Source organism: Globicephala melas, chromosome 2 (genome assembly GCF_963455315.2).
Source record: "Globicephala melas chromosome 2, mGloMel1.2, whole genome shotgun sequence".
Lineage (NCBI taxonomy): Eukaryota > Metazoa > Chordata > Mammalia > Artiodactyla > Delphinidae > Globicephala > Globicephala melas.
Genome location: NC_083315.2, coordinates 43,688,454 through 43,711,579, shown reverse-complemented (window position 1 = coordinate 43,711,579; position 23,126 = coordinate 43,688,454). Strand labels below are relative to the sequence as shown.

Sequence of the window (23,126 nt, the reverse complement as noted above, 5' to 3'; positions counted from 1 at the left end):
AAATAGCCATCTTACAAAAATGACTGAGGCAACTGAGGTTCACAAAGTTCTGATAACCTTTCATGGCAGGTTACAGAAGCAGCAGCCAGGCTTCGGGGATGGCAAGGTCTTTTTGATCCTAGAATACTAGGCATTAAAAAAAGATAGATTGGAGTTTAAAATACGATGCAAATAAACACATCTATGAGACAAAAACAGACTCACAAACATAGAGAACAGACTTATGGTTGCCAAGGGGGCAGGGGAGTGGGGGAGGGATGGATTGAGAGTTTGAGGTTAGCAGATGCAAACTATTCTATATAGGATGGATAAAAAACAAGGCCTTACTGTATAGCACAGAGAACTATATTCAATATCCTGTGATTAAATCATAATGGAAAAGAATATAAAAAAAGAATGTATATATGTATAACTGAGTCACTTTGCTGCACAGCAGAAATTAAACACAACATTGTAAATCAACTATAGTTCAATAATTTCTTTTTAAAAAATAGATTGAGATTGTCCTGTATATTCTGAAGCTGAGAGAAGCCTGAGAAGAGGTCCAAATAGCTTTTCACCTCACCCTATCCCCTCAAATCGTTCAATAAGATTAGAATAAAAATGAGGAAATTCTATACTCCTGACAAATCCACTCTGCTTCAAGGTACTCAGGGTTGGTTACGAAGGTCACTGGTTAGTACACTCTCACTGGTGGCCAGCCACAAAAACACTTGGAAGCCAGTAGACAATGAGAAAAGCTTCACTGATTTCTTTTGGTTTTCATTTGGTCCCTACAGAGTCAGCCTCTATCAGGTATCTGCAGACCTCACCTTCTCTCTCTCCTTTGCTCTCTCCAGTCCACTCCCTCTACCGCTATCAGGTCCCAGAGCCATCTCACTCATTCCCAACGGACCAGGGCTGAGAAGACTTTCATTCCTGCTTCCACCTTGGGAGGGCACCTCTCAGCCCTTAGTATCTTTCATCTCCAACTTGCTCTTCAACAAGAAGCATCTGTAAAATAAAATGACATTTTTCCCCAAGAATGGTATCTCAAAGCATAATTTCAATGCATGATTATGGCAATAGATCCCCTTCATCATTATGGCGAGAGATCCCCTTCATCCTCTTCCCCTTCAGGTAAGGATGTCAGAGAAATGGAGTTCCCAGGGATTCCATCTCCCAGGATGACTGTGCTGGGATACAGGAACACTCCCAATAAATGCCAGTGCTCCGTGAAGCCAGGGGTATTTTCAACTGTTTACCAGAATCAATAAGTCTGGGTAAAATTTCTGACAGGACCCATTATCAGCAAAAAAAGATAGAAGCAGAGAAACTCTAAAGAAAATTCTTGCAAAGCGATGAGATTAGAAATCAATTACAGGGAAAAAAATGTAAAAAAACAAATACATGGAGGCTAAACAATATGTTACTAAATAACCAAGAGATCACTGAAGAAATCAAAGAGAAATTTAAAAATACCTAGAGAAAAATTACAACAAAAACACGACGATCCAAAACATATGGGATGCAGGAAAAGCAGTTCTAAGAGGGAAGTGCATAGCAATACAAGCCTACGTCAAGAAACAAGAAAAATGTCAAATAAACAATCTAACTTTATACCTAAAAGAACTAGAGAAAGAACAAACAAAACCCAAAGTTAGTAGAAGGAAGGAAATCATAAAGATCAGAGCAGAAATAAATGAAATAGAAACAAAGAAAACAATAGCAAAGATCAATAAAACTAAAAGCTGGTTCTTTGAGAAGATAAACAAAATTGATAAACCATTAGCCAGACTCATCAAGAAAAAGAGGAAGAGGACTCAAATCAATAAAATTAGAAATGAAAAAGGAGAAGTTAAACGGACACTGCAGAAATACAAAGCATAATAAGAGACTACTACAAGCAACTCTATGCCGATAAAATGGATAACCTGGAAGAAATGGACAAATTCGTAGAAAGGTATAAACTTCCAAGACTGAACCAGGAAGAAATACAAAATATGAGCAGACCAATCACAAGTAATGAAATTGAAACTGTGATTAAAAATCTTCCAACAAACAAAAGTCTACGACCAGATGGTTTCACAGGTTAATTCTATCAAACATTTAGAGAAGAGCTAACACCCATCCTTCTCAAACTCTTCCAAAAAATTGCAGAGGAAGGAACACTCCCAAACTCATTCTATGAGGCCACCATCACCCTGATACCAAAAACAGACAAAGATACTACAAAAAAAGAAAATTACTGATCAATATCACTGATGAATATAGATGCAAAAATCCTCAACAAAATATTAGCAAACAGAATCCAACAACACCTTAAAAGAATCATACACCATGATCAAGTGGGATTTACCCCAGGGATGCAAGGATTCTTCAATATATGCAAATCAATCAATGTGATACACCATATTAACAAATTGAAGAATAAAAACCATATGATCATCTCAACAGAGGCAGAAAAAGCTTTTGACAAAATTCAAATTCTTATCATAATTTATTCAATTATGATGAAAACTCTCCAGAAACTGGGCATAGAGGGAACCTACCTCAACATAATAAAGGCCATATATAACAAACCCACAGCAAACATCATTCTCAATGGTGAAAAACTGAAGGCATCTCCTCTAAGATCCAGAACAAGACAAGGATGTCCACTCTCACCACTATTAGTCAACATAGTTTTGGAAATCCTGGCCACGGCAGTCAGAGAAGAAAAAGAAATAAAAGGAATACAAATTGGAAAAGAACAAGTAAAACTGTCACTGTTTGCAGATGACATGATGCTATACATAGAGAATCCTAAAGATGCCACCAGAAAACTACTAGAGCTAATCAATGAATTTGGTAAAGTTGCAGGATACAAAATTAATGCACAGAAATCTCTTGCATTCCTATACACTAACAATGAAAGATCAGAAAGAGAAATTAAGGAAACAATCCCATTCACCACTGCAACAAAAAGAATAAAATACCTAGGAATAAACCTACATAAGGAGGTAAAAGCCCTGCATGCCAAAAACTATAAGACACTGATGAAAGAAATCAAAGATAACACAAACAGATGGAGAGATATACCATGTTCTTGGATTGAAAGAATCAATATTGTGAAAATGACTATACTACCCAAAGCAATCTACAGATTCAATGCAATCCCTATGAAATTACCAGTGGCATTTTTTACAGAACTAGAACAAAAAATCTTAAAATTTGTATGGAGAAACAAAAGACCCCGAATAGCCAAAGCAGTATTAAGGAAAAAAAACAGAGATGGAGGAATCAGACTCCCTGACTTCAGACTATACTACAAAGCTATAGTAATCAAGACAATATGGTACTGGCACAAAAACAGAAATATAGACAAATGGAACAGGATAGAATGCCCAGAGATAAACCCACAAACCTGTGGTCAACTAATCTATGACAAAGGAGGCAAGGATATACAATGGAGAAAAGACAGTCTCTTCAATAAGTGGTCCTGGGAAAACGGGACAGCTACATGTAAAAGAATGAAATTAGAACACTCCTTAACACCATACACAAGAATAAACTCAAAATGGATTACAGACCTAAATGTAAGACTGGACACTATAAATCTCTTAGAGGAAAACATAAGAAGGATACTCTTTGACATAAATCACAGCAAGATATTTTTTGATTCACCTCCTAGAGTAATGGAAATAAAAACAAAATAAACAAATGGGACTTAATGAAACTTAAAAGCTTTTGCAAAGCAAAGGAAACTACAAACAAGATGAAAAGACAACCCTCAGAATGGGAGAAAATATTTGCAAATGAATCAATGGACAAAGGGTTAATCTCCAAAATATATAAACAGTTCATGCACCTCAATACTAAAAGAACAACCAACCCAATCCAAAAATGGGCAGAAGACCTAAATAGACATTTCTCCAAAGAAGACATACAGATCCCAAGAAGTACATGAAAAGCTGCTCAACATCACTAATTATTAGAGAAATGCAAATCAAAACTACAATGAGGTATCACCTCACACCAGTTAGAATGGGCATCATCAGAAAATCTACAAACAACAAATGCTGGAGAGAGTTCCCTCTTGCACTGTTGGTGGGAATGTAAATTGATACAGCCACTATGGAGAACAGTATGGAGGTTCCTTAAAAAACTAAAAATAGAATTACCATATGACCCAGCAATCCCACTACTGGGCATATACCCAGAGAAAACCATAATTCAAAAAGACACATGCACCGCAATGTTCATTGCAGCACTATTTACAATAGCCAGGTCATGGAAGCAACCTAAAGGCCCATTGACAGACAAATGGATAAAGAAGATGTGGTACATATATACAATGGAATATTACTCAGCCATAAAAAGGAACAAAATTGGGTCATTTGTAGAGATGTGGATTGATCTAGAGACTGTCATACAGAGTGAACTAAGTCAGAAAGAGAAAAACAAATATCGTATATTAACGCATAAATGTGGAACCTAGAAAAATGGTACAGATGAAGCACTTTGCAGGGCAGAGATTGAAATACAGATATAGAGAACAAATGTATGGACACCAAGTGGGGAAAGTGGCAAGGGTGGTGGTGGTAGTGTGATGAATTGGGAGATTGGGATTGACATATATACACTGATATGTATAAAATAGATAACTAATAAGAACCTGCTGTATAAAAATTTTTTTTAAAAGTCTTAATGAGGAAAGAGGGACTGCAGACTCTCACAGGGCTGGTCAGTCACACAAGGAACAGGGGTCTTTGTTAACCCTATTATCTCTCCCAATGGGGGCGCCCCTTCTCCAGCTTGTCTTCTTTCTAAGCAGAGAGGTGAAGTCCCCTACAATCTTAAATGTATTCAAACACTTAAGCTTTATCTGAAAAGTTCGTGCCAATCTTGCAGTCTTACTCTGCATGTTTTCATATAAAAATAAAATTTAGAATTCCTTACCAGTTAAACTATTAAGCAGACTTCTAGAGCTGGGTATGATGGAGCAACCTCACTCCACTCTGCCTCTCCCAGTGATTGCAACTAAAACCCTGGGCAGGATACATAAAGCAATCAACAGAGAAGTCTGAAAAGGAAATGATAATGGGCAGATGGAGGGAGGATTAACACTCAAGGGCAGATGGACATGGCCAGGAGTCTCTGGTTGTTTCTTTCCTCCCATGTCTCCCATCTCAGACTTGGGGAAGGTCAAATCCCAGACTGATCAACAGTCACGGAGGGAAAAGGATGACAAGAAGTCATCTTTTTATGGTCAGAGGACCAGCAAAGAGGGCCCTGTGGAACAGAGAGAGTGAGGAAAACCCGCTGTTTTTTCTTTCTCTCTGTGTCTTGTCCCTGGGAAATGTCCCAGAACTGTGCTCCCGTGATAGTTGCAGCAGCAGCCACGAAGTCACCTGAAAATCCTCCTTTCTGATCATACGAATGAAAAAGCAGGTGGGAATCATGACTTCTTTTTTCTCTCTCTCTTCCCTCTTGCTGCTTCACCTTGGAGCCAGACCCAGTCATGGGAAATGCACAACAGCACTGAGAGGTTAAACTCTCACCTTTCTAGCCTAAGAACCAGAAAAAGGGAACCCAAAGATCTGGGGAGTGTTGGAGGAGTCATGAAGAGAATGGAGTTTTGAGAAATGGATGGCAAAAGGATGTGGATCAAGTTCTACATCCATTTCTGAACTGTGAATATATGGAATTGACCTCAAACAGCATACCAAAGGTTTTGAGAAATGAACTTAGGTCCAGATTATCGCTCAGGTCCCAAACTTGTCCCCAAAAGGAACATACGTGCAGCAGGTCAAAATGGCGCAGCAAACATTTGAAAACTGGACTCATACCCAGAAGCTTGTTCAGGGCAGCAAAACTATTCTGTATGATACTACAATGGTTGGTACATTTCATTATACATTTGTCAAAACCCATAGAATGTACAACACCAAAATTGAACGCTGATGTAAACTATGGACTTTTGGTGATAATGATGTGTCAGTGTAGGTTCATTGATTATAACAAATTACTGCTCTGGTGCTGGATGTTGGTGATGGGGAAGGCTGTGTGTGTATGAGGGCAAGAGCTACTTAGCAATTCTCTGTACTTTTCACTCAATTTTTCTGTGAACCTAAAACTTCTCTAAAAAATAAAGTCTAGTTAAAAATAAAAAATGAGAGACAATCAAAGAAAAAAACTGAGCTAACACTGGAACCGTAAGCCATGAGAGACAGCTCAATACTTGAAGCCTATAACTAAGAAGATGCCTGCCAAAAAAGAAAAAAAAAGAAAAATCAACATTCTCCAGAGAATTTCAACAGAACACAGAATCTCATAACATAATATTTGAAATGTCCAGGATACAACTCAAAATTACACGACATACAAAAACCATAATAAAGTAATCACAGATGCTAGTACTGAGGTTACCCAATGTTGGAATTATCATACAAAGATTTTAAAACAGGTATGATAACTATGCTCTAGAAAGTAAGTTAGGACTCTCTTGAAACAAATGGAAAGATAGAAATTCTGGGCAGAAAGGGTATAAAGTATACAAAAGAACCAAAAGGAAAATTTTAAACCATAAAATATAATAACCAAAATAGAAAATTCACTATTTGAGTTAAATAGAATAATGGAAATGACCAAGTCAGTGAACATGAAGATGCATCAACAAAAGTTGTCCAACTGAACAACAACAAAAAATGGTGTTAAAAAATGAACAGAGTCTCAAGGACCTGTAGAGCAATTCAATAATGTTTAACATATGTGTCATTAGATTTCCAGAAGAGAGAAGAAACAAATTGGTGCAGAAAGAAAATAATTGAAAAAGCATAGCTAAAAACTTCCCAAATATTATGAGGCATAAATTAAGATTTAAGAATCTCAATGAACACCAGACCAGAGAAACTCAAGGAAAACTGCGCCTACGTACATCATAATCAACCTGAGGAAAATCAAAGATAAACGACACATTACACATAAAGGAGCAAAAATTCAAGTTACTGAAGATTAGTTTTCAAAACAATGTGTATTGGAAGGAATGAAAATATCCTTATAGCATGCTGAAAGAAAAGAACTGTTGATGCATAATTCTCTATTGTGAAGATCTCCTTCAGAAATAAGTGTAAAATAAAGATACTCTTAGATGAAGGAAAAGTGAGATAATCATTGTTAGCAGCCTTGCTCAAAAAGAAATGATAAAGGAAGTTATTTATGCAGAGAAATGATACCAAAGAAAATGTGGAATTTTGTAAGGAAGGAAGACCAACAGAAGTGATAAATATCTGAGTAATGTATTGAACTATTTTTCTCCTCTTAAGTTTTTAAAAATATTTATGACTATTAAAAGCAAAAATTACAATATTGTCTGGTGAGATTTTCAATGTATGTAAATATAATGCATATAACAACTAAACTTAAAGTGACAGAGGCTAAAGGGATTTAAATGGTTGTCAGGGTTCCACACTCTACTTGAAGTGATAAAATATTAACTCTAATTAGACTGTAAAAATTAATATGTAATTATCATCCCTAGATCAACACTAAAGAAATCTACACAAAGAGAGAAACCCAAAAAGTTAACAGAAAAAATTTAATGAAAGACTAAAAACTACTCAACCCAAAAGAAAGCAAGAGAGGAAACAGAGGAATGAAAACAAATAATAAAAGGGCAGCCTAAATTCAACCATATTAATAATCAATGTAAGTGGCCTAAACACACCAATTAAAAGTCAGAAATTATCAGCTTGCACTTAGGAAAGATTTTTTTTTATTATTATTATATTTTTTTTTCTTTTTTTTTTTGCGGTACACAGGCCTCTCACTGTTGTGGCCTCTCCTGTTGCGGAGCACAGGCTCCGGACGCGCAGGCTCAGCGGCCATGGCTCACGGGCCCAGCCGCTCCGCGGCATGTGGGATCTTCCCGGACCGGGGCATGAACCCACGTCCCCTGCATCGGCAGGCGGACTCTCAACCACTGCGCCACCAGGGAAGCCCCAGGTGATTTTTTAAGTAAAAACGTTATAAGTATTTATTCCAAAGAGTTGAGTCAAGTGCTCCAGAAAAATACCCTGGGAGCTTCAAATAACCTCTGACACACATGAGCATATGTGTTGCAGTTCGAGATATACTGTAGTAATGTTAACTAATCTTCATGATCTTCTGGGAAATGACAGGTTCTTTCCAGTGCTTCATGGATTACCCTGAAACCTCTGGATTCCTAGGGGGTTTTTTTGGTTTTTGTTTTGTTTTGTTTTGTTTTGCGGTACGTGGGCCTCTCACTGTTGTGGCCTCTCCCGCTGCGAAGCACAGGCTCCGGACGCGCAGGCTCAGCGGCCATGGCTCACGCGCCCAGCCTCTCCGCGGCAATGTGGGATCCTCCCGGACCGGGGCACAAACCCGCGTCCCCTGCATCGGCAGGCAGACTCTCAACCACTGCGCCACCAGGGAAGACCCCCTAGTATTTTTTAAAAAAACAAATTAAAAATTTTACATCTCTTTTCTGCCGATAGCAAAATAAGGTGTCCATGTTATATTGGGGTTGCAAGTGGTTAGGGTGGAAAATTTGACAAGGCAATGATGGTGAGCTTCCTGTGGGGTAGCTTTCTCAGCTACTTATTCTGAATTAGCAAAAAAATGAAACAAACTACTGATACATGCAACAGCATATATTAATTGCAGATGCATTATGCTCAATGAAAGAAGCCAGAAACAAAAGGTTACATACTGTATGAATGGACAACCAATGGACAACCACCACTCCCAAGATCATATATTACAATCCCTGCACACAGACATAAAAACTCTCTCTTTCATCACTCTTCCTTTTCTTGCTTACCTGTATTTTTCTTTCTCTCCCTCTGTATCAGTCAGTATAAACTAGATTATGCTGCAGTAATAAACAATTCCATCTCAGTGCCTTTTATTTTATTTATTTTTTCTTTTTCTTAGGGTTTTTTTTTAAATTTTTATTTTATATTGTTGATTAACAATGCTGTGTTAGTTTCAGGTGTACAGAAAAGTGATTCAGTTATACATATGCATATATCTATTCTTTTCTCATTTAGGTTATTACAAAATATTGAGCAGAGTTCCCCGTAGTATACAGTAGGTCCTTGTTAGTTATCTATTTTGTATATAGTAGTGTGTATATGTTAATCCCAAACTACTAATTTATCCTCCCTCACCCCTCTCCCCTTTGGTAACCATAAGTTTGTTCTCTAAGAAACAAAGTTTTATTTCTCACTTATTTTAGAATCCATGGTGTATTGGTAGGGGCTCTGCTCATCAGAGCTTCTATGGAGCTCCAGCAGGTTGCCATGACAAAGGGGAAACGAATTCTAGGGGTCTTGTGTATCCTTGAAATAACCCATGTCAGTTCTGCTCACAACTCTTTGGTCAGAGCTATTCAAAGTCTCTGTCCAACCACAATGGAGCCAAGAAATGCAGTCCTACCATGTGCTCAGAAGGAGAATCAGGAATATTTATTGAACAGCATTATTTACCACCATTCTCTTCTTCTTCTTTTTTTTTTTTAACCATTCCCTTCTAAATTCAAGTTCCCAAGAGGAAAAAAAAAAAAATGCAGTTGACACCACCTGACTGCATTGTCCTCCCCATTTCAATTAGCTAGCTTAGTGACTCCTGGGGAAAGACAAAACTGTACATTTAATATATGTCTAGGAACATGGGATGGATGCGTGAGGATGAGGAAGGCAATTCAAGGGCTCACAGGCCAAGCAAATAAACCATAAGATATAGAAATAGGACCCTTGGGTGTGGATGTGGTAGGGGCAGGACTAACGGATTAATAAGCACAAAACAAAGTAGTACAACTGCAAAGATGAAAATGACAATATCCACAACAGCTAGTGCCCATTACCAAAACTCAGTCTCCAATCAGAGTTTTCATTTCTTCAAGGACATGTTTCAACCGTGTACCTATTGACATACTTGCAAGGTAGAAGGGCTTCTCCTGTCTGAGTTAAACCATTATGGGGACTGAGCTAATAAAAGCACACTCTGATTTTTCTGCTCCTCCACTACATAATTTATGTACTAGGCAGACACAGTTTTCATTTAATCAAGAGCTATCTTGTCCAACCTTTCAACTGTGAGTAACTTTGTACAAGATGAAAATAACCAAATCCATCATGATGATAGAAATTTTTCTGTTTCTTCCAGAACCTTACTGCCAAGGAAATGCCAGGGATCTTGCTTCCTTGGATGGTTTATTAAAAGGCAGCAGACCCAAATTTCATTAGGGCTGTGAAATAGCATGTGCTGCCCGCTAACTAATGCTTGCCAGATGTGTAAGCTCAACCACATCTGCAAGGACCAAGCCACCTGCTCAAAGGAGTGGGCCTCCAGAGCCAATGCAGGGAGAATGCTGCCGGCACTTTATTTGCCCGCCAAATGATGTACCCTGGAGCAAAAATAATAAATTAAAATGGGGAAGGGGGGCTGCCAGGCTGAGATGGCAGTATTCAAAGGGGCAGTGGTTTAGATGAGGTTATTTCCCACTAGATTTTTCCAAGCATATTCCCTGAACTTCTGCATCTATACATTTTGAGACTGAACACCAAAGTTCCCATCCCCACCACGATGACCTTGGGTAAATCCCTTAACCTCCTTGAGTTTTATACTCCTAATAGGGAAAATGGGAACAACTACATGCCCTCGCAGGGCTGCTGTGAGGATGAAATGACATGAAATATACGGAATTGATTTGCACAGTGAAAGGGATATAAAATTATTCAATAGATGTCCAGTCCACATATGCATTTTATGAACATGTAAGTGGGGTCAGAAAACCTGGATCTCTCTTCCATTCTCAAACCATATTACCCTCCACACACACATATTCATTCTCTCTCCCTGCTCCCCTTCCCCATCCTTCTCCTTCTCCTTCTTTTTCTTCTTCTTCTCCTCTCTCTTTCTCTGTCCCTTCCTCCATCCTCCCTCTCAGCTTTGGCTGGGTGGGACTTCACTATAATGCTGGGGTTGGCGTGAGAAGCTGGGCAAGTAGGGCCAAGGTCATTAATTTTTCTGATGGTAAAAGAGCAGAAACAAGCAGAGAGACTGAATAATGGAAGCTTGATCCCTCCATGCTTGATCTCTCCCTTGCCCCCCAGAGCATAAAGAAGTGCTAGCATGAATCACCAGCACTATATACACAGCCCTAAGCAACATACTGTTTAGTTTGGAATGTTTTTGAACTTTATATAAATGAAACCATCTTTATCTATTCCTATGTAACTTGTGTTTTGCACTCAAGATTATGTTTTTGATATTCATTCATGGCGATGCATGAAGCTATAAATTATTCATGTTCACTGCTGTATAATATTCCATTATGTGGCTATACCATAAGTTATTCTATTGTCTATGAACATTTGTGCAGTTGCCAGTTTTTTACTATTACAGACATCACTGCGATGAACATTCTTATGCTGGTGTACATGATCAAAATATTCCCCAAGGTGAGAGAACACTGCTGGGTCACAGGTTACGCATATTTTCAACTTCAGTCTATAGTCCAAAATTATGTTTCCAAAGAGCTTGCTCCAGTTTATACCTGATTCCCCAATTCTTGGCAAAAAACATTGAAAACTACCCTGGAAAACATCATTCCTGCAAATAGGTGTTGTTGGAGTTTCAGACCATTGGCCGAATTGGTTCCCACACATGCCACTTGCAAGTTCACAGTCACAAACATTCCACCAGGGGAGGGAGAAGTTTTGTCATGTACGTAGTTTCTAACAAAGAGAGTCTTAAGGTGAGTGGTTTTGTGGCCCCCTGGCATTGGGGATAAAACCTCCGCAGGATGAACACGTACTGTTCAGCCCATGAACAGAACACTCTGTAGCTGCTTTTCACATGGGGATGGTGAAAGCTGGCATAAGACTTGATTTCCAAACCACTTTTCATCAACAGACTCCTCCAGCTAGACTGTGATGTCTTTGAGAACAAGGACCACACTTTTCTACCTTGTTTGTGTCTGTAATGCTTAGCATGGTGTCTGTACATCCTAGAGCAGTGGTCCCCAAACCCCAGGCTGCAGACTGGTACTGGTCTGTGGCCTATTAGGAACCAGGCCACACAGAGGAGGTGAGCAGCGAGCAAGCAAAGCTTCATCTGCCGCTCCCCATTGCTCACATTACCACCTGAACCTTCCCCCACTCCCTCCGTCACTGGGCCATAGAAAAATTGTCTTCCACAAAACCAGTCCCTAGTGCCAAAACGGTTGGGGACCACTGTCCTAGAGGCTCAATTCAACTTCATAAGAGTTAATCATTTTGGCAGACACTGCTATGTGTTGCCAAAATCTGTCTCCTCCACCTTCTGGGCACAGTTCTAGATTATATTTCCCAGCTTCCTTTGCAGTGTGACATGATCATGTGACTTAATTTTGGCCAATCAAATGTGAGCAGAGGGGCTATTTTCCACCTCCAGTTCTGACCTATCCAAACTTCCCATAGGGTCCCCCACATGCTCTCTTTTCCTGGCTGCCAGATGGATGTTTTTTCCCCTTAGCCATCACCTGGATTCACATCACAAAAGGTGGCAATGGCATCTTTTTTAAATCAACCTAGGAAATAAATATATTTTCTCTTTAAAACAAACAAAGCTATGTGAGAGCCTCTTTGTGTAATTATTTTTTCTTTGCAGTACACGGGCCTCTCACTGTTGTGGCCTCTCCCATTGCGGTGCACAGGCTCCGGACGCGCAGGCTCAGCGGCCATAGCTCACGGGCCCAGCCGCTCCGCGGCATGTGGGATCTTCCCGGACTGGGGCACGAACCCACGTCCCCTGCATCGGCAGGAGGACTCTCAACCACTGCGCCACCAGGAAAGCCCTCTCTTTGTGTATTTTTAGTGGGACTGTTTGAGAGGGCAGAAGGGCACATTCATGATTCAGACCTTTGGGTGGTTTGGGGCTCAGCTGCCCAGGCTGATTCTGAATGACCTTGTTGTATTTCTGATACTATGCCATGTATACCAGATTTCCCTTAATGTGTAGCCACTGGTTAAAGACCAGAAGCATAAGGAACAGTGATGTTGAAATCAACAAGAAAGTAACAAAGTGTATTAATTTTCTATTGCGGCATAACAAATTATTTTAAACCTTAGTGGATTAAAATAAAAACATGTATTATCTCACATTGTGTCTGTGACTCTGGATACAGCTTACCTGAGTCCTCTGGCTCAAGATGTCTCACAGGTGCAGTCAAGGTGCTGAGGGGGTTGCAGTCATCTGAAGGCTCGACTGGGAAGAAATCCATTTCCAAGCTCACTCCGTGGTTGCAGCAGGATTCTGCTCCTCACGGGACATTGGACTGAGAGCTTCAGATGGTCATTACTAGCTGTTGGCTGGAAGTTGCCCTGGAGGGTGTGTGTGGAGGCTTCCTTACAACATGGCAGCCAGCTTCATCAGAGTGAGCAAGTGAGAAGAGAGAGGGAGAGGGAGAGCAAAAGAGAAGTCATAGTCCTTTACAACCTAATCTTGGAAGAAATATCCCATCACTTTCTTCATTAGAAGCAAGTCACTAGATTCAGCCCACACTCAAGAAGAAGGAACCATCTCAGAAGCTGCCTCCTACACAAGAAGCTTAAAAATGATAATTCTGCCAAATCACTCCTACATTTTCTGAGCCTAATCTCTAAATTTCATGTATCTAGTCAAAAGCCTTAGTAGCCCTTCAGGCTATCTCCAACATTCCAGAAGCCAATGTTAAAGTGAGAAAACTACAATGAGAATTAAATCCATGCTTCTTCCTTTACTGGGAATGAAGCTATCCACTGCACCAATGGGATACTTTAAAGAAATAATGGCAAGTGGCCTATTCGCCTCTTTTATGTCAATATTTAAAAATAAAACTCAAAATTACGCAGTTGAATTTTTTAAGTCGAAATGCAGAAATTCCAAACGTGAGGTTGCAAAAGCAGGTCTTGCCTATTTTCAATGCCAACACATAATTAAATTTCCATTTGCATTTTAAAATTGTGTTTCTTGACCAAGTATGATAAACTATGTAATTCATGAATGTCTTTGTTGACAAATCATGCTTTTCTTACCTAATTAAAGTAAATAGAACAGCATGCATCGCTTATTAAATGGGAAAAACGTGTCTAAAAATTCTTAAATTCAATTTTTGTAACACACATAAGTGACAAACTGGGTTTTTTCTTTTAATTCCTATAGGATGAGGAGAGGTAAGAGATTACATATTCCCAGAAGGAGGTTCTCAGTGCAAGATTTTGGGAAACAGCTCTGTGCATCATACACCTTTCTCCCCTCTCCAATGCATGTGACAATGGACAAATCACACACATTGGAAAAGACCCATCATAATCTGTTTCCATTGTCCTGTGAGCTGCACAGATTTGGAAATATTAGCCCCCAGCAAGCCCACGCATTTTAATGAGCCATGGCCAACTGGAATGACGGAATCCTTCAGCCATGTCAATGCTGCCACAGCTGGTCCAGGGAGGCAAAAGATGCCTCCTCCCCAGGACACCACCCTGTGTCCAGTCACAACCACATGAGACCTAAATACAGAGTCTATTTCTCCAGCTGTTCTCAGCACCCAGGAGAAACTCGGGCTGAGGGGAGAGCAGGAAGCATGGCATGCTAGTCAAAGTTGGACTGTGTTGGAGGAAAGCCCAGCTGAGGCAAGAGATGGGCAGGGAAGGGGATTAGAGGCAAGAGCTAAAAGGCAAACCTAATCAGCCCAGCAAACTTGCACTGACATTTTAAAGTGTAAGGTCATTCTGAGTTCCAGAACCAGGAACATCTCTAGATGTCGAAATGGCTTTTGCTAAATGTCAACTTGGTAAATTTGTTTTTCCTTTGGCTCATTAAAAGAGAATTAACCATTTATCCATTAATGAAAAGAAATATGACCCTCCCAGGGTCTACAAGCATCCACCTGGAGGCTGGCCTGGTCTCTCCAACCGAGCCAATTTTGCTCTTTTTTTTAAATATATATTAGCAAATATTTATTTACCAAGAGGCCACAGGTACCTGAGAAAGTCCCTGCCCTCACAAAGTTTTCAGTCTGCTGTAGGGACAGACTGGGATGCAGATGATTATGACACAATGTATATGGGGCCCATTCCCCAGAAGTGCTGACCACTACACTACACAAGCACCTTGCAGGGGACCCTGCCCAGTTGGGGATGGGGGTTTCTGGGTGATAATTAGCTATCACGGCATTGACTATTTAGCTGAGACCTCCAGGGTGAGTGGGAGGGAGCTAAAGAAAGTGAGAAGTAGTTTAAGGTAGAACTTTTTTTTTTAAATAGAGAGATTTATTCTTACTACTCAGGTTACAGAAAAACAATATGCTTGCATTCTAATGTGCCTAGATTTTACACTTTTTAAAAACAGTTTTATTGTTTTATTTTGTTTTTGAAGTATAGTTGATATTCAGTGTTTCAGGTGTACAAAAAATGACTCAGTTACACATATATATATATATATGTATATGTATATACATATATATTCTTTCTCAAATTATTTTCTATTATAGGTACAAGATATTGAATATAGTTCCCTGTGGTATACAGTAAGCCCTTGTTGTTCATCTATTTTATATATAATAGTGTGTATCTGTTAATCCCAAACTCCCAAGTTATCCCTCCCCTCCCTTTCCCCTTTGGTAACCATAACTTTGTTTTCTATGTCTGCGAGTCTGTTTCTGTTTTGTAAATAAGTTCATTTGTATCATGTTTTTAGATTGCACACATAAGTGATACCATATGAAATTTGTCTTTCTCTGTCTGACTTATTTCACTTAGAGTGATAATCTCTATGTCCATCCAACGATGTTTCCGCAACAAAGAAGCAAGAGAAGGTGGCACAGCCAGTGCCTGGCTCTGATCATAGCACCGTGCCTGTATTAATTTATTTCATCCTCAACAACCCCTGGCAACCCCTATTATCCCCAGCTTACAAATGAGGAAGCTGAGGGACAGAAAGGTTAACTGACTTCCCCAAGATCCCCCAGCTAGTGAGTGGCCGAATGTAGTTCAAAACGACTAGGGGGGTGGGGGAGGGAGAGGTGATTGGAAGCCTGGGCTGTCCAGAGATAAAAAAGCCAAAAGCGTCCAGATCATGAAGGTCCACATACACCAGGTTCGGAATTTGCAAGCATCTAAGCAACCCCTGAAGGGGTTAGAGTCGGTGATGCTAGGAGCTGCTGTGAGCCCCAGAAAATCCACACCACGTGCCTTGTGCAAAATGTATGGGAGGCAAGCGAGCTTGGTGGTGGGAGACCCACCATCTGGTGAGATATGATGGGAGCCTGAGCTCAGGGAGCTGCAATGAGGAAGACAGGACCAGGATGAATCCTGGGACCTTGGATAAGTAGCATCAACTGGACACAGCTGCTGGGAGGAGAGGATGGGGGGAGGGAGGGAGGCACGGAGGCCAACTGCCAGGCTACTGGCTTGGGCTCTACACAGACGGTGTGGCCACCAGAGGAATTCTCTGAGATCCTAGAATAACAGCGATGGTGACTGGCTGTATCCCTCAACTCCTTGATGGCAGCAGGCTGGACACTTGGAAGCTACATCTGCCTTAGAGCTAGGAATGCAGGCTCCCTCTCCTTGGCACACTGTCACTCCTAAACACAGTTTGAGCATTTGAATGAAACAAAAGGACTTTTTAAAAAAGGAATACAGGAGCCAGAGATGTGATCAGCAGTACCAGAGTCATCACTGACTTGCCACGTTGCTACCCATTGGCCTTATCTTACAGAAGGCCCTTGAAGATGCTCAGAGAACAGATATTCCAAGTGCTAGACTATTGCTTTGTGGATATTTCCAACTATTCTAATATTCATAAGCTGCCTAAATGTCCTGAATTAATCAGTGTTTTTTAGGTTTTGGCCCTACAGGTTGCTATAAGAAAGAGTCTGTTGATACACCACCTATTTAAGATTAATTTTTTTTTTTTGGAAATTTCTCCTCCTTCGTGGGGAAAAAAAACCCCTAAAAGTCGCCCAGAAACAGTAATTTTTATGACTGCTGACACATCTGGGGGTTATGAAAGATGTCTGCATTCTTTCCCTTTTCTTGGCCAACACTTCAGAAAGCTTGGTTTTGGACTTCTGTGCTGTGCCCCTCTCTTCTTTCTAGAAGAACAGGCCAAACTAGCTTCTGTCCTGTTCTGCTGAGCTATCACCCAGGGCCCACCTCTGAGGCACTTAGTTTATAAACAGTTCTGAGAAGCAAGGATTCAGAGTGGGTGAGGGCTGGTCCAAGGAGGCATTTATAGATGGCAAAATTCAGACAGCAATGTACATTCCAAAGAGGGCAGCCCTGTGGTGTGTTTTGCAGCTGGACCCAAGGAAAATACACCTGCTCCTCTCAGCTCCAGCCCCTCCCTGATGGGGGTTGTCTCTAACTGGGGCCCCATTGTTCAGGATCTGCCAATGGGTCCACAATGAGGGAAGCAGCTAATGAAGAATTCATCTGGGCTGATTTGCAGAGAATGACCATTGATTCCTCTGGGCTTGTTAAGTCAGTATCCCCTAGACAAACTGTAATCCAAAGGACTACAAGATGAACTAGCTGAAGCCACTGTCAACAAGGGCTCTAGCCATACACTAGAAAAAGGCAAAAAACAACAGGGCAAGAGGCAATCCATTTGGCATGCCATCTGCCACCTCAATTGCTCCATCTTGTTTTATGTCTCACCTCCTCAGCTCTTACTCACACAGAGACACTGAGAAGGGGGCTTTGACTTACTGCTGTTACAAGCATTAGTGAAGTATTTCTCCCTTTCTTCCTTCCTCCCTCTCTTCCCCTGCTAGAAAAGTAGCATGGATGCGGCAGGCAGTCTTTTCAGACTAAGGAAGCATTGTCACCATTTTTGTGTTTGTTTGTTTGTTTGTGGTATTTATTTATTAACTTGTGCCCAAGCCCCTGCCACAGAGAATTTGAGGTGGCTACAAGAAAACCATAAAACAGAAACTGTTAAGTGAAAAGTATGAGAACCACAGAAATATAAATTGGATTAGGAGGTACCAGCTTCGGTTCAAGATGGCAGCCTGAAATTCATCCACCCAACATCTTCTGTCCCTCCCAAGAATCTCTGACATACAAATGTAGAAAGATAGAAATGGACATGCCTACATAGTAGCTATGTCACATGGGGACTCTAATAAGTTAGACTTGAACCCATGTTGGTATTGCCCTAAAGCCTTTGAGGCTTCCACCATGCCTAGGGCCCAGTACAGGAGGAGAAAATTAATTGGCTCAAAAAAGATAAAGCCTATAAACATATCCACAGGGAATGGTGCCTGTTGGCACTGAGTCAATCCACGAGCAACACTGCAAGTAACTCAGCTAACATTTGTGTCAGTGGAAGGGGAGTGTCGTCTCTACGCAAATTGAAGCAGGCATCGTTAAACCAGACCACTGTGCTCAACCGAACATGATGCATAAATTCCACAAGGAGACCCAAAGTCAAGTCACCACTGAGAATTTTTCCTAAGAGGTCCAACGACCAAGATTTTCCCTGGAGATGTTGAAAGAGAGCAGCTTGTGAACAACTAGAAAAACTATCAAGCAACCCACAGCAGTCAAAGAGGAGGGATGGAAATCAAAGGCCGAGCCAGGCCATTCCACATACTAGACTATCTTCAGGCTAACTAGACTGACGCAGATTCCTCACATCTAAGGTCCAGTTTCCTCATCTGTAAATGGCAATGATAACATTACCCACTCCACAGGGATATTGCGGGGCTCAATCAAATAATGTGCACAATGGCTTAGAACAGCGTATACCACGTTGGAAATATTCTATAAGCAGCTTTTATCATTATTATTCTTAATATAAAATATTTACAAATTTTGTTTCAATTATAATAAATAATAAAGTGCCATAGATACAAAAACAAAAGTGTTTTTGTTTGTTTGAGCCTTGGGCTCTGTGATCTTGCAAGATTCTGCTGATGTACTATGCTTTTGCCTACGCAGTATATCCCAACCAGGTTCCAGACCCAAGTTCTGGCCAGAGTTGGTTGTCAGTCCCTAAGTATTTTTAGATCCTGGCTGAGTGGTTTCTCTCCTTTTTCAAAAGGGCTGGATGACAGCTTGCCACTAAGAATAGCAGTTCTCCAGTTTAATCAACAAGTCTCCTGGCTTCATAACTGTGTTGGCACTCATGGGAGATCAACTGGCCACGTTCATTTGTAGAACCTGAGCTGCCCATGCAAACACTGGCCAGACCTGCTGCCCTCCCTACACCCTGCTCCCCAAGGGCCTGTCAGGACATGCAAAGGAGGTGTAGAAACATCTCTTCTTCCTTGAGACAGAGAAAGAGGGAGAAGTCTGGACCCAGAATCTTTGACATCTCTTCTGAGATACTTGAATCTGCAACTAAAGGGATTGTACTATATAGAAAATTCAGGCTCAAAACTCATCTTCAAACTCAGGAATTGGAGGTAGGTCTTCCTTAAGAAGGGCTATGGTCTGAATGTTTGTGTCCTCCCAAATTTACATGTTGAAACTCTGAAGCCCAATATGATGGTATTAGGTGGTGGGACCTTTAGGTGGTGATTAGATCATGAGGGTGGAGCCCTCACAAATAGGATTGGTGCCCTTATAAAAGAGACCCAACAGAACTCCCTAGCTCCCTTCCACCACATGAGGACATAGCATGAAGTTGGCAGTCTGCAACCCAGGACATAGCATGAAGTTGGCAGTCTGGAAGAAAACTTCCACCCTGCAGAACTCTGAGAAATAAATTTCTATTATTTATAAGCTACCTGGTCTATGATATTTTTTATAGCAGCTGGAATGGACCAAAACAGGAGGGTGACTGGGGATTTTATTCAAATAGTCAAGGTCAATAATCTTCACCCACACAAGTGTTATTACCTCCATTTTACAGGGAGGGCACTGGGGTTCACAGAGATTGTCACCTGCTCAGAGCCACAGAGCTGGTCAGTGAAAGGGCAGGATTGAACCAAGGTGTTCTGATCCACGTCCATGCTCTTTTCAATACTCTAAGATGTCTGGGATCTATCGCAATCACAAAACCACTTCTGGATGAGCACAGCAGCTCACCACTAAGTCATTCCCACCCAATGCCACATTCAACCCTGCCCCCTACTTGCCCGTCACTCATCTCATGGCCCCAAGGCCAGATCCCCAGTCACTAGCCCTAGTACACCTAGGGGTTCACCATAGACCCTTTAGCTATTGCTGTGTGGTCTGTGCCTCCCAAAAACTAAGAGCATGCCCCTTACCAGACCAGGTGACAAGAAGAAGCAATCCCACCTCAAAATGAAGCTCCACAGTTTGACACGTGGATCAAGAACTCAACTATTCAACGCCTCTTAATCCAACAAGACTGCTTCTGGGAACACAGGAAAAGAGAACATGAAGAAAAGATTCAAGACAGTCTTCCAAACAGCAAAGGATTGAAACCACCTAGGAACAGGGGAGTCGTGTAGCAAATTTTTGCATATGCACTAGCTAAAATATGGTAAGTATTTTAAAACTATGTTAAAGAATACTTATGATGTAGAAAATACATATGATATGTTTACAAGTTGCATGTAAAAATGTGCATAAGGTAGGATCTCGGTTACTTATGCTAACTATATGAATATGACTATGAAATATGTTCATTCATTAATTCAGCAAATATTTATCACCTACTATGTGCCTAACTGTTCCCAACTGTTCAGTGTTCTCAGTTTATCAGATTTCATTATTTATATTAGGTACGATATTTTTAATGTATCCAAACTTCACTGATAACATTAGTCAATCCCATTTACTTTGATAGTAACCTATCAAAGGATGAAAATGCACACACAGAAAGAATGCCCTTCCTTATTTTCTGCTGAATTCCTACAAATCCTTCCTTATTCCCTTGAAATATTACCTTTGTAACAATTTCTTCACATTCCCCTGATTTCCCCACCACCATTGCTGCACCCTCCCAGGCTATATTAATTGCTACCTCATCTATGTTTTGATAGAACTTTCTAGAAACCAATATCATACAACTTACCACATGATTTTCTTATTTTTTTGTCTGTCTTCCCTGCTGGAACAAATGCTAATTATTTTATATCCCCAGTTTCTAGCACAGGGTGCTAAAAATCTTGCATATGGGACCCCACTCTCTCCTCCTATGTATATGGCAGACATGACTAATTATCCATGGCTTTCTTTCCCACTAAGCCTAGGCAGAAATTCAGAATGCTGTTCAACACCATGCAAGCAACGATTAGGGTTGGCACACGAGCTGAAGCCTAATTGCCAATCAGACTTAACATAGTGCCTGGAGCCGGGTAGCTGCACCATAAAATTTTGTTGATTGAATAAGTGAAATGAAAAAATTGCATTAGTGAAATGAAAAAATATCATTAGGTTTCTGGAAATAAGAATGGTAAATTAATTAAGTAATACAAATGCCCAACTATGAAAACTAGGACAGGTATCTAAACAACCAACTGGCAAATTCAGACATGGAACAGGAAGATCTTCATGAAATTCACCCAAATTGGCTCAGCCACAATGATGTCACTGAAGTTAGGTCAGACATGTTGCTAAAACCAATCTGGCTCATCAACAGTGGTGAGTCATGATGGAGTGATAGCTATTATGTCAATATAGGTTGTGTATAGCAGCTGTGCTATAATTTTGGCATGAAGATCTCACTAGAATCTTACAGTTCTCAAATAAGTATAGGTAGTTGCATTTATCCAGAATGGAAAGCTTCTCTAAACACTCTTAAATAAAATAGCAACAGCACGTTCTTGGGAAAAGCCCCAAGAACACATCAACTTAATGTTGACTAAAAGGCTAAATATTTTTTATTTCCAAAGTAATAAAGCAACTGAAAATGTATTGATAGAGTTCTCCCACTTGGTAAGAATACTAACAAAATCTAAATTTAAAAAGATTTTAGTTCTGACAGAGGCATTAAAAAAAATAAAAAGTACCAGAGCCTTCTATGCCAATTTATTCCTTTCCATGTTTCCATAGGTTGCTCAGACAATAAGAAGCATCATATTGCAATATTAGCCAAATTCATCTTCCAGAGCTTCCAGCTGGGGCTGTACATTAGAATCATGTGGAAGGTTTAAAAAAAAAAACACTCATGCCCAGATCCCACCTGCAGAAATTCACTTCCTTTAGTCCAAGAGGACCCATAAATGATATTTTTAATAGATCCCCAGACCTGAGAACCACAAGTCTAACCTGTACAACTATTCCTCAGTATTTGCCAAAGACTGGACCCTAGAAAGCAGGTCTGAACTGGAACGTCAAGAGCAAAATTTAATTGTTCTAAGACTACACGGTCCAATACAATAGCCACTGGCCATATGCAGCAGTTAAGCCCTTGAAATATGGCCGGTGCTATCGAAGAGTTAATTTTTTTTACTCTATTTTACTCAATCTAAATTTAAAGACTGATACTCAATTTAATTTTCGGAAAACCTTTTGAAATATCTTGGGTATGTGAATCTACTTTTTCAACTGTAAATTTTGTGAACTCTAAATATAGATCAAGTGTTTCTGGTAAAGTTAATGTCTGAATTGAGATGTGCTGGAAGTATAAAATACACACTGGATTTTTCAGACTGCATACAAAAAAAAGAATATAAATATCTCAATAATTTTTATATTGACTACATATTAAAGTGATAATATTTTTGACATATTGGGTAAAATAAAATATATTAGCAAAATTAATCTCACTTGTTTCTTTTTACTTTTTTAATATAGCTACTAGAAGATTTTAGATTATCTATCTGTGTTCCAGGGAAAATTAACAACTCACAGCCAAACATAACAAAAGACACGTAGAAACAAAGCATTATGTGAATATCAGCAGACACATAATAGCTGAATCAGACTCACAAATATTTCAGACATTAGAATTTCAGACAGAGTATAAATTTTATATTTAAAGGAATAAAAGAGAAATTTGAAACACAAACAAGAAGTAAAAGACTTTTTAAAAGACCAAGCAAAATTGACAAAAAGAACTTTTAGAAATGAAAACCATGGCAATTGAAATTAAAACCTCCACAGAAAAGGAGAAACAGCCAAATGGAAAATTTGAGAATGGAAAGATAGATACAAATAAATTATCTAAAGTGCAACACTGAGAAACATGTTTGGAAA

General features: G+C 40.0%; 1 long non-coding RNA gene across 2 annotated transcripts in view; it reads right to left on the bottom strand.

Moving 5' to 3' along the window:
• Positions 1–870: 870 nt before the first annotated feature.
• Positions 871–23,126, bottom strand: part of LOC132596828 (uncharacterized) — a 136,691-nt gene continuing 114,435 nt past the window's right edge. The window contains exons 3-5 of one of the 2 annotated variants that reach the window (XR_009562884.1): positions 20,259–20,337; positions 13,159–13,392; positions 871–993 (exon numbers count right to left, since the gene is read on the bottom strand). This is a non-coding gene — a long non-coding RNA (uncharacterized lncRNA). Of the gene's footprint in view, positions 994–10,928; positions 11,014–13,158; positions 13,393–20,258; positions 20,338–23,126 lie in introns of those variants that run through there. The other variant, XR_009562883.1, reaches the window with a different exon arrangement.